Source organism: Rhinolophus sinicus, linkage group LG10, assembly GCF_036562045.2.
Source record: "Rhinolophus sinicus isolate RSC01 linkage group LG10, ASM3656204v1, whole genome shotgun sequence".
Lineage (NCBI taxonomy): Eukaryota > Metazoa > Chordata > Mammalia > Chiroptera > Rhinolophidae > Rhinolophus > Rhinolophus sinicus.
The window spans coordinates 71,230,466-71,246,070 of NC_133759.1; positions in this window are offsets into that span (position 1 = coordinate 71,230,466).

The following is a 15,605-nucleotide window of genomic DNA, read 5'->3' on the forward strand; positions in this document are numbered from 1 at the left end:
AACGCCATGAACATAATTATATAACCTTTTAGAAGGTAACTGTGACGGGAAAAAGCGAGACAGCCCGGTCTTGGGTGTTTGGGGCCCATTTGGAAGTCAGTAGGGTGGCCTCCGCGCGCTCACTGAGAAGGTGAGAATGGAGGGAAGAGCCCGAAGCGGTGTGGGAGGGGAGGGGCATTCCAGGCTCCGAAAAGCCAATAGATAATTTTTTTAAATTTTATTAAAGGAACATATGTTCCATATAAAAAGTTGATAAGAAAAATGCACTTGATGCCACCACACAAAAATAAGCGGTTTACATTTTGGTGAACGTCTTTTAAGAGACTTTTGAACTCCATATTAATCTCAATCACTGCCGCACTCGTTTTAAAAAAATGTAATATTGCAAATAGCAATTGTAACCTATCTTGGTTTTTTCCCCACTTGAACATATGAATTTGTCAATAAATATTGCCCCTCAGTAGTGTTTTTAATGGCTTCAGTGCATGCTGTTGCATCTAATTAACTTTTTTTTGTCAAATGTATTTAACTAAACTAAACTGAACTTATTTATTTAAACATATTTAACTAAACCCCTATTATTTGTTACATTCCAGTTCTTTGCTCCATTAATACATCCTTGCAGCTATATCCTAGAAGATTATTTTCTTAGTTTAAGTTACTTGAAATTGAATTGCTAGATCAGGTCTGGTAGAATTTCAAACACATTGCTCAGTTGCCTTCCTGGAAGATTTTACAATTTGTATTTCCATAAGAAGTTCATGACAATATGTGCCTAATGTCCATGCCCCTTCTGGGTTTTATCTTTTTAGTGCTTTTTAAAAAATTAATTTTATTGGGATGACATTGGTTAATAAAATTATATAGGTTTCAAGTGTACAATTCTATAATACATCATCTATACATTGCATTGTGTATTCACCACCCAGAGTTAGTTCTCCTTCCATCACCATACATTTAACTCCTTTTATCCTCTGCTACCTCCCCTCTCCCCACTTCTGGTAACCACTAAACTATTGTCTGTGTCTGTGAGTTTTGGTTTGTTTGTCTTGTTTGTTTGTTGCTTTCAGTTTTATATCCCACGTATGAGTGAAATCGTATGGTTCTTGACTTTTTCTGTCTGACTTATTTTGCTTAGCGTAATCCAAGATCCATCCATGTTGTCGCAAATGGCATTATTTCATATTTTCTTATGGCTGAGTAATATTCCATTGTATATATGTACCACATCTTCTTTATCCAATCGTCTAATCAAAGGACACTTCAGTTGTTTCCATGTCTTGGCCACCATGAATAATGCTGCAGTGTACATAAGGGTACATTTATCTTAAATGTTTTCAGATTTTGGGGGTAGACAGCCAGAAGAGGGATTGCTGGGTCATATGGTAATTCTATTCTTAATTTTTTGGAGGAATCTCTATACTGTTTCCCATAGTGGCTGTACCAATTTACATTCCCACCAGCAGTGTATAGGGTTCCTTTTTCTCCACAGCCTCTTCAACACTTGTTATTACTTGTCTTGTTGGTAATAGCCATTCTGACAGGTATGAGGTGGTTATCTAATTGTGGTTGTGATTTGCATTTCCCTTATAGCTAGTGAAGTTGAGCATCTTTTCATATATCTGTTGGCCATTTGTATGTCTTCCTGGGAGAAGTGTCTGTTCTGTTCCTCTGCCCAGTTTTAAATTGGATTGTTTGTTTTTTTGTTGTTGAGTTGTATGAGTTCTTTATATATTTTGGATATTAGCCCCTTCCTGGAGGAGTTGTTTGCAAATATCTTCTCCCATTAAGCTGGTTGCCTCTTTATTTTGTCGATGGTTTCTTTTGCTGTGCAGAAACTTTTAAATTTGATATAGTCTCATTCATTTATTTTTACTTTTACCTCCTTTACTTTTGAGGTCAAATCCATAAAATCCTCTCTGAACCCACGGTCCTTAAATTTAGTTGACAGATAGAAATCTAATTTCATTCTTTTTTTTCCAATTTTCTCAGCACCATTTATTGAAGAGGCTTTCTTTTTTCCATTATATGTTTTTGGCTCCTTTGTTGAAAATTATTTGCCCATATACAGAGGGTGCCAAAAAATGTATACACATTTTAAGAAAGGAAAAAACTGTATTAAAATTGTAATACTCAATATATACCGATAAAGAAGGATGGATACAAGTCACTTTGACTTCTGCAATTACAAGAGGTGCTCAAGGTGGTTACCATCAGCATAATTTAATACAGTTTTTTCCTTTCTTAAAATGTGGATACATTTTTTTGGCACCCTCTGTATATGTGGGTTTATTTCTGGGTTCTCAATTCTGTTGCATTGGTCTGTGTGTCTGTTTTTCTGCCAATGCCATGCTGTTTTGATTATTGTCAATTTGTAGTATAATTTGAAGTCAGGTAGTGTGACACCTCTGGTTTTATTCTTTTTTCTCAGGATTGCTCTCGCTATTTGGGGATCTTTTGTGATTCCACATAAATCTGATTTTTTTGGTTCTATTTCTTTAAAAACTGCCATTGGGGTTTTGATGGGGATTGCACTAAATCAGTGTATTGCTTTAGTAATATGGCTATTTTAACTATGTGGATTCTTCCAATCCATGAGCAAGGAATATCTTTCCATTTCTTTGTGTCTTCAATTTCTTTTAATAATGTCTTGTAGTTTTCAGTGTATAAGTCCTTCACATTCTTTGTTAAATTTATTCCTAGGTTTTCATTCTATTTATTGCAATCATAAAAGGAGTTGTTGTTTTCCTTTCTTTTTCTGAAATTTCATTGTTAGTGTATAGGCATGCAATGAATTTTTGTACATTGATTTTGTATCCTGCAACTTTACTGTATTTTTTAATTGTTTCTAATAGTTTTTTGTGGAGTCTTTAGGGTTTTCTATATAAAGAATCATGTCATCTGCAAAAAGTGACAGTTTGACTTTTTCATTCCCCCATTTGGATGCCTTTTAATTCTTTCTCTTGCCTGATTTCTCTGGCAAGGAGTTCCAACACTATGTTGAATAATAGTGGTGAGAGGAGGCATCCTTGTTGTAGTCCTAATTTTAGAGGAAAAACTTTCAATTTTTCACTATTAAGTATGATATTAACTGAGGATTTGTTGTATATGTCCTTTATTATGCTGAGGTACTGTCCATCTATACCCATTTTGTTAAGTGTTTTAATCATAAGTGGATGTTGTATCTTGTCAAATGCTTTTTCTGCATCTATTGATATGATCGTATGATTTTACATTTTGTTTATGTGATGTATCTCGTTGATCGATTTGCGTATGTTGAACCATCCTTGTGCCCCTAGAATGAACCCCACTTGATTGTGATGTATAATCTTTTTAATGTATTGTTGTGTTTGATTTGGTAGTATTTGGTTTAGAATGTTTTGCATCTATATTCATCAGAGATATTGGTCTGTAATGTTCCTTTTTTGTGTAGTCCTTGCCAGGTTTAGTTCAGGGTAATGTTGGCCTCATAAAATGAATTAGGATTTATTGCCTCTTCTTTACGTTTTTGGAAGCGTTTGAGAAAGACAGGTATTAAATCATCTTTGAATGTTTGGTAGAATTCACTGGTGAAGCCATCTGGTCTTGGACTTCTGCTTTTGAGGACATTTTTGATTATAGTTTCAATTTCCTTACTGTTGATCTATTTAGATATTCCAGTTCTTTGTGATTCAGTCTAGGAAGTTTCTATATTTCTAAGAACTTTTCCATTTCTTCTAAAGTATTGAATTTGGTGACATATATTCTTTCATAGTATTCTTGTATGATCCTTTGTTTTTCTGTGGTATCTGTTGTGACTTCTCTTTCATTTCTGATTTTGTTTATTTGTGTCTTTTCTTTTTTTTCCGTAGTGAGTCTAGTGAGAGTTTTGTCCATTTTATTAATCTTTTCAAAGAACCAGCTCTTTGTTGCATTAATTTTTTTCTATTGTCTTTTGTGCTTTATTTCATTTAATTCTGCTGTAATTTTTACTATTTCCTTCCTTCTGCTGACTTTGGGCTTCATTCGTTCTTCTTTTTCTAGTTCTTTAATATGTAATGTTAGGTTGTTTATTTGGGATTTGTTTGTTTGTTTGTTTCTTGAGATAGGCCTGTAGTGATATAAACTTCCCTCTTATTACTGCTTTGGTTGCATCCCAAAAGTTTCGATATGTTGTATTTTTATTCTCACTTGTTCCTACCCTGTTTTTCCGAAAATAAGACATAGCCGGACAATCAGCTCTAATGTGTCTTTTGGAGCAAAAATTAATATAAGACCTGATATTATATGATATTATATTACATTATATTATGTTATATTATATTATATTATAGACTCGGTCTTATAGTTAAATAAGACCCGGTCTTATATTGATTTTTGCTCCAAAAGATGCATTAGAGCTGATTGTACGGCTAGGTCTTATTTTCGGGGAAATATGGTATGTATGTTTTGTTCTCTCCTTTTATTTCTTTTTTGACCCAGTCATTCTTTTATTTTCTTCTTTTTTTAATATTTATTTATTTATTTTTTAAATTAAATTTATTGGGGTGACAATTGTTAGTAAAATTACATAGATTTCAGGTGTACAATTCTGTATTACATCATCTATAAATCCCATTGTGTGTTCATCACCCAGAGTCAGTTCTCCTTCCATCACCATATATTCGATCCCCCTTTCCCTCATCTCCCACCCCCCCCCCCCCTTACCCTCTGGCAACCACTAAACTATTGTCTGTGTCTATGAGTTTCTGTTTCTCATTTGTTTGTCTTGTTCTTTTGTTGTTTTTGGTTTATATACCACATATCAGTGAAATCACATGGTTCTCTGCTTTTTCTCTCTGTGACCCAGTCATTCTTTAGTAGCATGTTGTTTAATCTCCACATAGTTGTGGTTTTTTTCCTGCTTTCTTTTTGCAGTTGATCTCCAGTTTCAAAGCATTGTGGTCAGAGAATATGTTTGGTATGATTTCAGTCTTCTTAAATTTGTTGAGGCTAGTTTTGTGTCTCAACATATGATCTGTCCATGAGAATGTTCCCTGTGCACTAGCGAATAATAGCATGTGGTGTTTTGAGATGAAAGGCTCTGTAAATGTCGATTATGTCCACCTGGTCTAAAGTGTTATTTAAGACTGATATTTCCTTACTGATTTTATGTTTGAATGATCTATCCATAGCTGTCAATGGGGTATTTAGATCCCCTATGATAATTGTGTTTGTCTCAGTTTTTCCCTTTAGTTCTGTTAGTAGTTGCTTTATATACATATTTTGGTTCTCCCTGATTGGGAGCATGTATATTAATAAGTGTTATGTCTTCTTCATGTGTTGTTTCTTTAATCATTATGAAATGTTCATCTTTGTCTCTTGTTACTTTTTATCTCGAAGTCTCTTTCATCAGATATAAGTATGAATACACCTGCTTTTCTCTGGATGCCATTTGCTTGGAATATCATTTTCCATCCTTTCATTTTTGAGTATATATTTGTCCTTGCAACTGAGATGTGTCCCTTGAAGGCAGCATATGGTTAGGTTTTGTTTTTTGATCCAATCTGCTACTCTGTGCCTTTTTTATTTGTGAATTCAGTCTATTTACATTTAAGGTGATTATTGATATGTGAGGGTTTCTATAGCCATTCTATCTTTTGTTTTCTAGTAGCTAAGTATCTCCATTGTTTCTTTTCCCTTTGTGTTTCTGTCTGTTATTTTAGTTTGGTGGTATTCTATGATTTTTTTTCCCTCTGTTTCCTCTTTTTCTATGTTATGTGACTCAATTCTAGATTTTTTTGCATGATTATCATTAGGTTTAAGCAAAAGAAAGTGATATATATATATATATATATATATATATATATATATATATATGATGCAATCAGAAGAAAAAGGATATATACATATATATGTATATATGTATATATCCTTTTTCTTCTGATTGCATCTGATCTCCATTCACCTGTGCAAGTTCAGTCCTTCTCTCCTGCCCCATTTATGTTTTTATTGCCACAAAACTTTTTATGCTGTGAGTTCATTTCCAAGTTGCAGTAGCTATTGTCTTGTTTAAAAAAATATTATTTCCTCCTTGAATCTTTGTTATATTTAAGTGTGTAATACCTTTATTCTGAACAAGAGTCACAATTACCTGCTCTGTGTCTCTATTAGTCATCTTACCCATAGTTTTTTATCCTTTTGTCTCTTTGTTTCAGATTGAAGAGCACACTTCAGTATCTCTTGTAGTGCAGGTCTTGTGGTGGTAAATTTCCTCAGCTTCTGTATCTCTGGAAAAGCTTTTATTTCTCCTTCATATCTAAAAGATTACTTGGCTAGATATATTATTCTTGGTAGGTGATTTTTCTCTTTCAGAAATTTGAATATTTGTGGTGGCCAACAGCCAGCCCTGGCCCACGCTGCAGTCTTTCTTGGACAACTCTCAGGAATCAGTGGGCCCCAGGCAGGTATGGCTGTCCTTGGTGTGCTCTGAGCCTTTTGCTGAGTAGATCCAGTCTCAGCACCAGCACCAAAGCAGAATCTACATTAACCTGGTGAATATCACTTGCCCCGCCCTGGTGACTCCCTGAGACCATGCATCACCCAACTTGCGTACTGCATGAGACTCTATCACTCACTGAGCCTCATGGGAAGCTCGCAGGCAACAGTAAGTTTTAGGGTTTTCTGGGCTTTTTGTGGAGCTACCCCAGGCCTGGTACTGGTGGCAGCTCTCTTCGGTTTACAGAGTGGTCTTTTCCACACACCTCCAGGTCCAGCATAGGCAGTGACCAACTGTGGATCACTTTGTAGCTCCTACCAGGTAGTACCAAGCTGGTCACAGGCAGTGGCTGAACTGGGCCTGCATCGGAGTCCCTCGCAAAAGGCCTCAGAACCAACATATCTGGAGGCCAGCTTCAGAACACAACAGAACACCACCCAGTTAGCCCCACAAGTGGCACATCCAAAGAGTGGTCTCAGCTGGCACAAGAGCTTGCTGGGGTGAATCCCGCTTTGTGGGGTAAGCCCCCAAAACAGCAGCTTGTAAACTGTGGACATAGCCAAACCCCACAGCCATTTAGCCTGAGGGTCAATCTCACCTACCTATGTGCCAACAGCAATCAAGGCTCAACTACAACAGGATGGCACACACAACTCACACCAGGGACACTCCTGGAGCACCTGGCACAGGTGACCATGGAGACTGTGGCACTGGGCTCCGCAGGATACCTACTATATAAGGCCACTTGACAAAGACAGGGAGACATCCAGCTCTACTTAATACATAGAAATAAACACAGAGGCAGCCAAGATTGGGAAACAAAGAAATATATCCCAAATGAAAGAACAGGAGAAAACTCCAGAAAAAGAACTAAATGAAATGGAGGCAAGCAACCAACCAGCTACAGAGTTCAAAACATTGGTTATAATGATGCTCAAAGAACTTAGTGAGAACTTCAACAAAGAGATAGCAAGCATAAAAAGGACATAGAAACCATTTTAAAAAACACACTCAGAAATGAAGAATACAATGACTGAAATGACAAATGCCCTAGAAGGAATCACCAGCAGTTTAGATGAAGCAGAAGATCAAATCAGCAATTTGGAAGACAAGGTAGCAGAAAACACCCCATCAGAACAGCAAAAAAAGAAAATAAATAAAAGTAAGAATAGTTTAACAGACCTCTGGGATGACATCAAGTGTAACAACATCCACAACATATGGGTATTAGAAGGAGAAAGAGAGAGCAAAGGATTGAAAGTCTATTTGACGAATTAATGACTGAAAACTTTCCTAACCTGATAAAGGAAATAGACATACAAGTCCAGGAAACACAGAGAGTCCCAAACAAGATGAACCCAAAGAGGCCCACCCCAGGACACATCATAATTAAAATGGCAAAGGTTGAAGACAAAGAGAGACTCCTAAAAGCAGCAAGAGAAAGGCAACTGATTACTTACAAGGGAGCTCCCGTAAGACTGTCAGCTGATTTCTCAATAGAAACTTTGCAGGCAAGAAGGGATTGGCACAAAATATTCAAAGTGTTGAAAAACAAGGACCTACAACCAAGACTTACTCTACCCAACAAGGCTATCATTTAGAATCGAAGGACAAAGAGCTTCCTAGACAAGAAAAAGCTAAAGGAGTTCATCACCACCAAATCAGTAATACAAGAAATGTTAAAGAGACTTTTTTAAGAAGAAGAAGAAGGTGGAAAAAAAGAACATAAATATGAAGAGTAAAGTGACAATAACTATATATGTATATCAGTAATCACTTTAAATGTAAATGAATTAAGTGCTCCACTCAAAAGACATAGGGTAACTGAATAGATAAGAAAATAAGACCCATAAATACGTTCTCTACAAGAGACTCATTTCAGATTGAAGACACACACAGACTGAAAGTAAAGGGAAGGAGAAATATATTTCATGTGAATGAAAATGAAAAACAAATCTGGTGTAGCAATGTTTATATCAGACAAAATATACTTTAAAACAAAGGCTATAATAAGGAATAAAGAAGGACATTACATAATAACAAGATCAACCCAAAAGAGAATATAACCCTTGTAAACATTTATGCACCCAACATAGGAGCACCTAAATATATAAAGCAAATATTGACCAAAATAAAGGGAGAGATTGACTGTAATACAATCACAGCAGGGGACTTTAACATCCCATTGGCAACATTGGACAGATATTCCAGACAGAAAATCAACAAGGAAACAGCAGCCTTAAATGACACACTAGACCAGATGGACTTAATTGGTATTTTTAGAGCATTTCACCTCAAAGCAGCAGAATATACATTCCTTTCAAGTGCATATGGAACATTTTCCAAGATAGACTACATTAGGCTACAAAACAAGTCTTGATAAATTTAAGAAGATTGAAATCATTAAAATAATAATAATAATTTGAATATTTGACTTCACTCTCTCCTAGCTTGCAGGGTTTCTGCTTAAGAATCTGAAGATAATCTAATGGGTTTTCTGTTATTTTTTTTTTTATGGTTTTTCGTTTTTGTTTTTTAAGATTACCCTCTTCTTTTCTCTGGTTGTCTTGAGAATTCTTTTTTTTTTTTTAAGTTTATTGGGGTGACAATTGTTAGTAAAGTTACATAAATTTCAGGTATACAATTCTGTATTACGTCCTCTATAAGTCACATTGTGTGTTCACCACCCAGAGTCAGTTCTCCTTCCATCACCATTTATGTGATCCCCTTGACCCTCATCTACCATCTCCCTTCCCCCTTACCCTCTGGTATCCACTAAACTATTGTCTGTGTCTATGAGTTTTTGTTTCTCATTTGCTTGTCTTGTTCGTTTGTTGTTTTTGGTTTATACACCACATATCAGTGAAATCATATGGTTCTCTAATTTTTCTGTCTGATTTATTATACTTAGCATTATAACCTCAATGTCCATCTATGTTGTCACAAATCGTCCTATTTCATCTTTTCTTTCTGCCGAATAATATTCCATTGTGTATATATACCACAGCTTCTTTATCCATTCGTCTACTGAAGGACATTTTGGTTGTTTCCATGTCTTGGCCACCATAAATAAAGCTGCAGTGAACATTGGAGCACACTTGTTTTTATGGATAAATGTTTTCAGATTTTTTGGGTAGATACCCAGGAGAGGGATTGCTGGGTCATATGGTAATTCTATTCATAATTTTTTGAGGAACCTCCACGCTGCCTTCCATAGTGGCTGCACCAGTCTGCATTCCCACCAACAGTGTATGAGGGTTCCTTTTTCTCCAACACTTGTTACTATTTGTCTTGTTGATGATAGCCATTCTAACTGGGGTAAGGTGATATCTTATTGTGGTTTTTGAGAATTCATTTTTTGTCACTAATTTTTGACAGTTTTGATATAACTTGCCTTGGAGAAAGTCTTTTTGGGTTGAGATAATTATGTGTTCTCTTAGCCTTTTGGATTTGAGGATCCAGTTCTTTCCACAGGTTGGGGAAGTTCTTATTGATTATTTGTTTGAATAGGCTCTCTATTCCCTTCTCCCATTCTTCCTCTGGTATACTAATTATTCTTGTATTGCTTTCTCTAGTGGAGTCAGATAGTTCTCGTAGAGTTCTTTCAATTTTTCTTTTTACTCTCGACTCTCTCTCTCTTTTTCTACCTGAGTCATTTCTAGATTTCTACCTTTTATGTCACTAATTCTTTTCTCCATCTGTTCTGCTCTATTTCCTAAGCTCTCTAATTTGTTCTTCATCTCTTCTATTAAGTTCTTCATCTCCAGAATTTCTGTTTGGTTCCTTTTAATAGTTTCAGTCTCTTTGGTGAAGTACTCCTTTTGTTCATTGATTTGTTTCTGAGTTCATTGAATTGCCTGTCTGAGTTTTTCGTATCTCATTGAGTTTTTTCAACACTGCAATCTTGAATTCTCTGTCATTTAAATCACAATCTTTCATGTCTTTAAGTTTATTTTCTGGAGATCTTTAATTTTCTTTCTGAATTCCATTGTTATCTTGGTTATTCTTGGGCATTGATGCTATGTTAAATGAAAAAAAAATTTTTCTCCCAGAGGATTATAGTTAGTGTATGGAAACCCAACTGATTTTTGTATGTTTGTTTTGTTTTGTGCAATTTTCTTCAATGCATTTATTAGTTCTAAGAGTTTTTTGTGGAGTCTTTACAATTCTATGTATAAGATCAAGGCATCTGCAAACAGAGATCTCTTTACTTCCTTCTTTCCAATCTGGATGCCTTTCATTTCTTTTTCTTCCCTAATTGCTCTGGCAAGGATTTCCAATACTATGTTGAATAACAGTGTTGAGACTGGGCATCCTTGCCTTGTTCCTAATTGTATAGGAAAATCTTCCAGTTTTTCACTGTTAAGTATGATACCTGTAGGTTTTTCATATATGGTCATTATTATCTTGAGGTAATTTCCTTCTATTCTTAGTATGTTGAGTATTTTTTTTTCAATCTTGAACGGATATCAAATTTTGTCAAATGATTTTTCTGCATCTATTGAAATGATCATGTAATTTTTACCCTTTTTTCTGTTAACATGTTGTACCACAATGATTGATTTTCCTGGATTGAATTATTCATGAATCCCAGGAATAAGTCTCAGTTGGTCATGGTATATATTCCTTTTTATGTCCTGTTGAATTATGTCCTGTTCAATAGATTTTTGCATCTAGTTTCATCAGGGTTATTGGCCTTTAAGTTTCTTTTTTTATACTGTCTTTGTCAGGTTTGGGTATCAGGACAATGCTGGCCTCATAAAATGAGTTTGTAAGTGTTCCCTTCTCTTCAGGTTTTGGAAGAGTTTGAGAAGGATAGGTATTAATTATTTAAATGTTTAGTAGAATTCACCAGTGAATCCACTTGGCCCTGGGCTTTTCTTTCTTGAGAGGTTTTTGATCACCATTTTAATCACCTTACTCCTCTGTTCATATTTTCTATAGCTTTAGGATCCAGAATTCATGAATCACTCTAGTTTGTATATTTTTAGAAATGTATCCATTTCTTCTAGGTTATTGAATTTGTTGGCATATAATTGTGCATAGTAGTCTCTTTGATGCTTTCTATATCTCTGGCATCAATTGTAATGTTTCCTCTGTAATTTTTAATTTTATTTAAGTATTCTTTCCTTCCTCTTAGTCTAGCTAAAGATTTGTCAACTTTGTTTGTGTTTTTTTTTTAAAGCAGTCTTAGATTCATTGATTTTTGTTTGGTTTTTCTGTTCACTATTTCATTTATTTTTGCTCTAGACTATTATCTCCTTCCTTTTGCTACCTTTGGGCTTAGTGTGTTCTTTTCGATCTAGTTCCTTGAGATGGAAAGTTAAGTTGCTTATTTGAGACCTTTATTTTCATAATTTAGGCATTTATCTCTATAAACTTCCTTCTTAGTTCTGCTGGTGCTATAGCCCATAGGTTTTGGTGTGTTGCATTTTTATTTTAGTGTGTCTCAAGATGTTGTCGACATAAGAAGCATCCAAGCCTGTAGAGAATTTTTATAAAAGTTTATTTATTTGAGCCAAACTGATGACATATGCTGGGGAAGAAGATCTCAAATGCTCCACAGAATAACAGTTTTGTAGCTTCTTTTATGCATTTGCAATTAGGAGGGAACCATTATGTCACAGCAATAACGGTGTGAGAAGTGTTTCTTGAAATCTTCCCTGGAAGTGACAACAAATTGAATAGCTATAATTCCACAAAGGATTCCCTGCCTGGCACACAGGCACATCTGAGAGACATGCAAATCAAATCACCTGAAGGTGGGCAGGAGGGAAGAGGGAAGTGTAGAGATGCAGGCTGCAGGACACAGGACACAGACTAGAGCTTGCTGAAGTCCGGAGCTTACCGGAGAGGGAAGAATTTGGGCTGCGAAGGCATCCGCTATGGTCCACAGTCCTGCCTGAGGGATTGGCATATAATGCAGCTGAACTCAGTGCTTGCAGCAGAGACCTCAGAGCAAAGACTGAGTACAGAAGGATGAAAATGGTGGTTTAAGTCATCACTGCTATGTAGAAAACAGAGAACAAAGACATGGAGCCTGACCACCTCCACCCCACCCCCCCAGCGCTTAACCCTCCCGCCCCCCGCATGTTAGAAGCAAGCTCCAGAAGAAACAGTAGCAGTGACAGATTAAAAGAACAGAATATCTACAATCCTGAGAACTGCAGCCCCACAGCCGTAGACTCACAGCATAACTAATTCTGGTGAAAGGGAAAAAACTGTAGGGGCAAGACAACTATGGGCTGGTAGTTGCAATTGCTCAGAGCCACCTCTCACAGCCCACCCCGCCCCCACCTTTCTGAGCAGATCCCTGTAGGGGCAACCAGAGCCACTGAGACACAAAGGCTCTGCATTGGGTTGCAGAGGGAGCACTGGGACTACAGAAGCTCAAAACTCTATTGCCCTCCACATCCCTACCCCCACGGAGGCAGTACCCTGAGACCCAGGCAACCTGCTCACATAGGAGAAGCCCACCTTCCAGAGAAACCCCCATCACGTGAGAAGTTGGAACAGTGCAAGAGAAAATGTAAGACTACAGTGTGAGAGAAAATAAAAGGCTGCAGTGGGAGAGAAAATAAAGACCTCTTCATATCAACCTGCTGCAGAACCGACTCCTGTAGATGCCCAGGAAGAGAAATAATAATTGATTAATTGCTATGAATAACCAAGGTAACAAGGCAGCTCAGAAAGAAAATGAAAAGTCTCCAGAAAATGAACTTAAAAACATGGAAATTTGTGACTTAAGTGACAGAGAATTCAAGATTGCAGTTCTGAAAAAACTCAACGAGATGCAAGGAAACACAGACAGGCCTTTTTAATGAACTCAGAAACAATATCAAAGAACAAAATGAATATTTTACCAAAGAAATTGAAATTTTAAAAAAGAACTAAGTGGAAATTCTGGAGAGTAAGAACTCAATAAAAGAAAGGAAGAATGAAATAGTCAGCTTGAGTAATAAAGCTGACCAGATGGAGGAAAGACTCAGTGACGTTGAAGATAGAAATCTAGAAGTGACACAGATGGAAGAAGAGAGAGACTTGAGAGTTAGAAGAAATAGAAGAACTCTACAAGAACTTTCTGACTCCCTCAGAAAGAGCAACATAAGAATAATGGGTATACCAGAAGCAGAAGAAAGGGAGAAGGGAACAGATAGTATATTCAAACAAATAGGTGATGAGAACTTCCCAAACTTGTGAAAAGAACTAGATCCTTGAATCCAAGAAGCAAATAGAACACCTAATTACCTCAATCCCAACAGGCTTTCTCCAAGGCACATTGGATTGAAGCTGTCAAAAATTAATGATAAAGAAAGAATCCTCAAGGCAGCCAGGGAAAAGAAGATGGTAAGGAAAGCTCATTACATTATCATCAGATTTTTCAGCAGAAACTCTACAAGCCAGGAGAGAGTGGAATCAAAGATTCAAACTATGAAAGAGAGAAATTATGAGCCAAGAAAAATATACCCAGCAAAGATATCCTTCAGATATGATGGAGGATTGAAGACCTTTCCAGACATACAGAATCTGAGGTAATTTTCTAACACATGACCTGCATTACAAGAAATACTGAAGGACACTATTCGACCTGAAACAAAAAATCAAAAGAATATAAAACTATGAGTAGTATTACAAACAGACAGACAGAAGCAGGAAATGGCAACCCCTACACAAAATAGGACTATACACTTAAGCATAACATACAGGGTAAAGAAGAAAGAAAGGGAGGGCTGGCTACTGCAACACAGAACTCAACTCACAGCATAAGTAGGGATAATTTGTAACAACAAAAACATAAAGGCAGAGAGTAAAGGTCTGAACCAGCAAAGGAGAATGGAGATAAGAAGCATACTGAAGGAAAAGGACTACTGTAAATATGAAACTTTCTTTTATATAAACTTAATACCTAGTAACCACTCAAAAAATTATCCAGAACTGAAATATATAACATTTAAAAAGCAGAAACAGAGGGAAAATCATAGAATACCACCACACTGAAATATCAGACACCAACAAAAAGGCAAAGAAACAATGGAGACACCAAGCCACGAGAAAACAAAAGATAGAATGATAGGAAATCCTCATATATCAGTATGTAAATGGACTGAACTCATCATTAAAAAGGCACAGAGTTGCAGACTGGATCAAAAAACTAAACCCAACCATATGCTGTGTCCATGAGATGCATCTCAGCTACAAGGACAAATATAGACTCAAAGTGAAAAGGTGGAAATTGAAACTCCAAGCAAATGGCATTCAGAGAAAATCAGGTTATCCATACTTATATCAGATGAAACAGACTTCAGGATAAAAAAGATAACAAGAGACAAAGATGGACATTTCATAATTATAAAGGGGACTATACAAAAAGAAGACATAACAGTCATCAATATTTATGCCCCCAATCAGGGAGAACTGAAATGTACAAAGCAACTACTCACAGAACTGAAGGGAGAAATTGACCAAAACACAATTATACTAGGGGACCTAAATACATCATTGACAGCTATGGATAGATCATCCAAACAGAAAATAAATAATGAAATAGCTGCCCTAAATGACACATTAGATGAAATGGACATAATTGACATTTATAGAGGACTTTATCCTAGAACATCAAAGTATACATTCTTTTCTAGTGTACATGGAATATTCTGAAGGGTAGACCATATGTTGGGACATAAAATCAGCCTCAGCAAATTTAAGAAGATTGAAATCATACCAAGCATATTCACTGATTACAAGGCTTTGAAGTTGGATATCAACTGCAAAAAGAAAGCAGGAAAAACCACAAATATGTGGAGATTAAACAACATGCTTTTAAAGAATGACTGGGTCAAAGAAGAAATAAGAAGAGAGATCAAAAGATACATTGAAACAAGTGAGAATGAAAATATATCCTATCAAAATTATTGAGATGCAGCAAAAGCAGTAATAAGAGGGAAGTTTATATAATTACAGGCCTATTTCGAGAAAGAAGAAAAATCCCAGATAAACAACCTCACATTACACCTTAAAGAACTAGAAAAAGAACAAATGAAACTCTAAGTCAGCAGAAGGAAGGAAATAATAAAAATCAGAGCAGAGCTAATGAAATGGAGAACAAAAAGACAATAGAAAAAAAATCAATGCAACAGAGAGCTGGTTC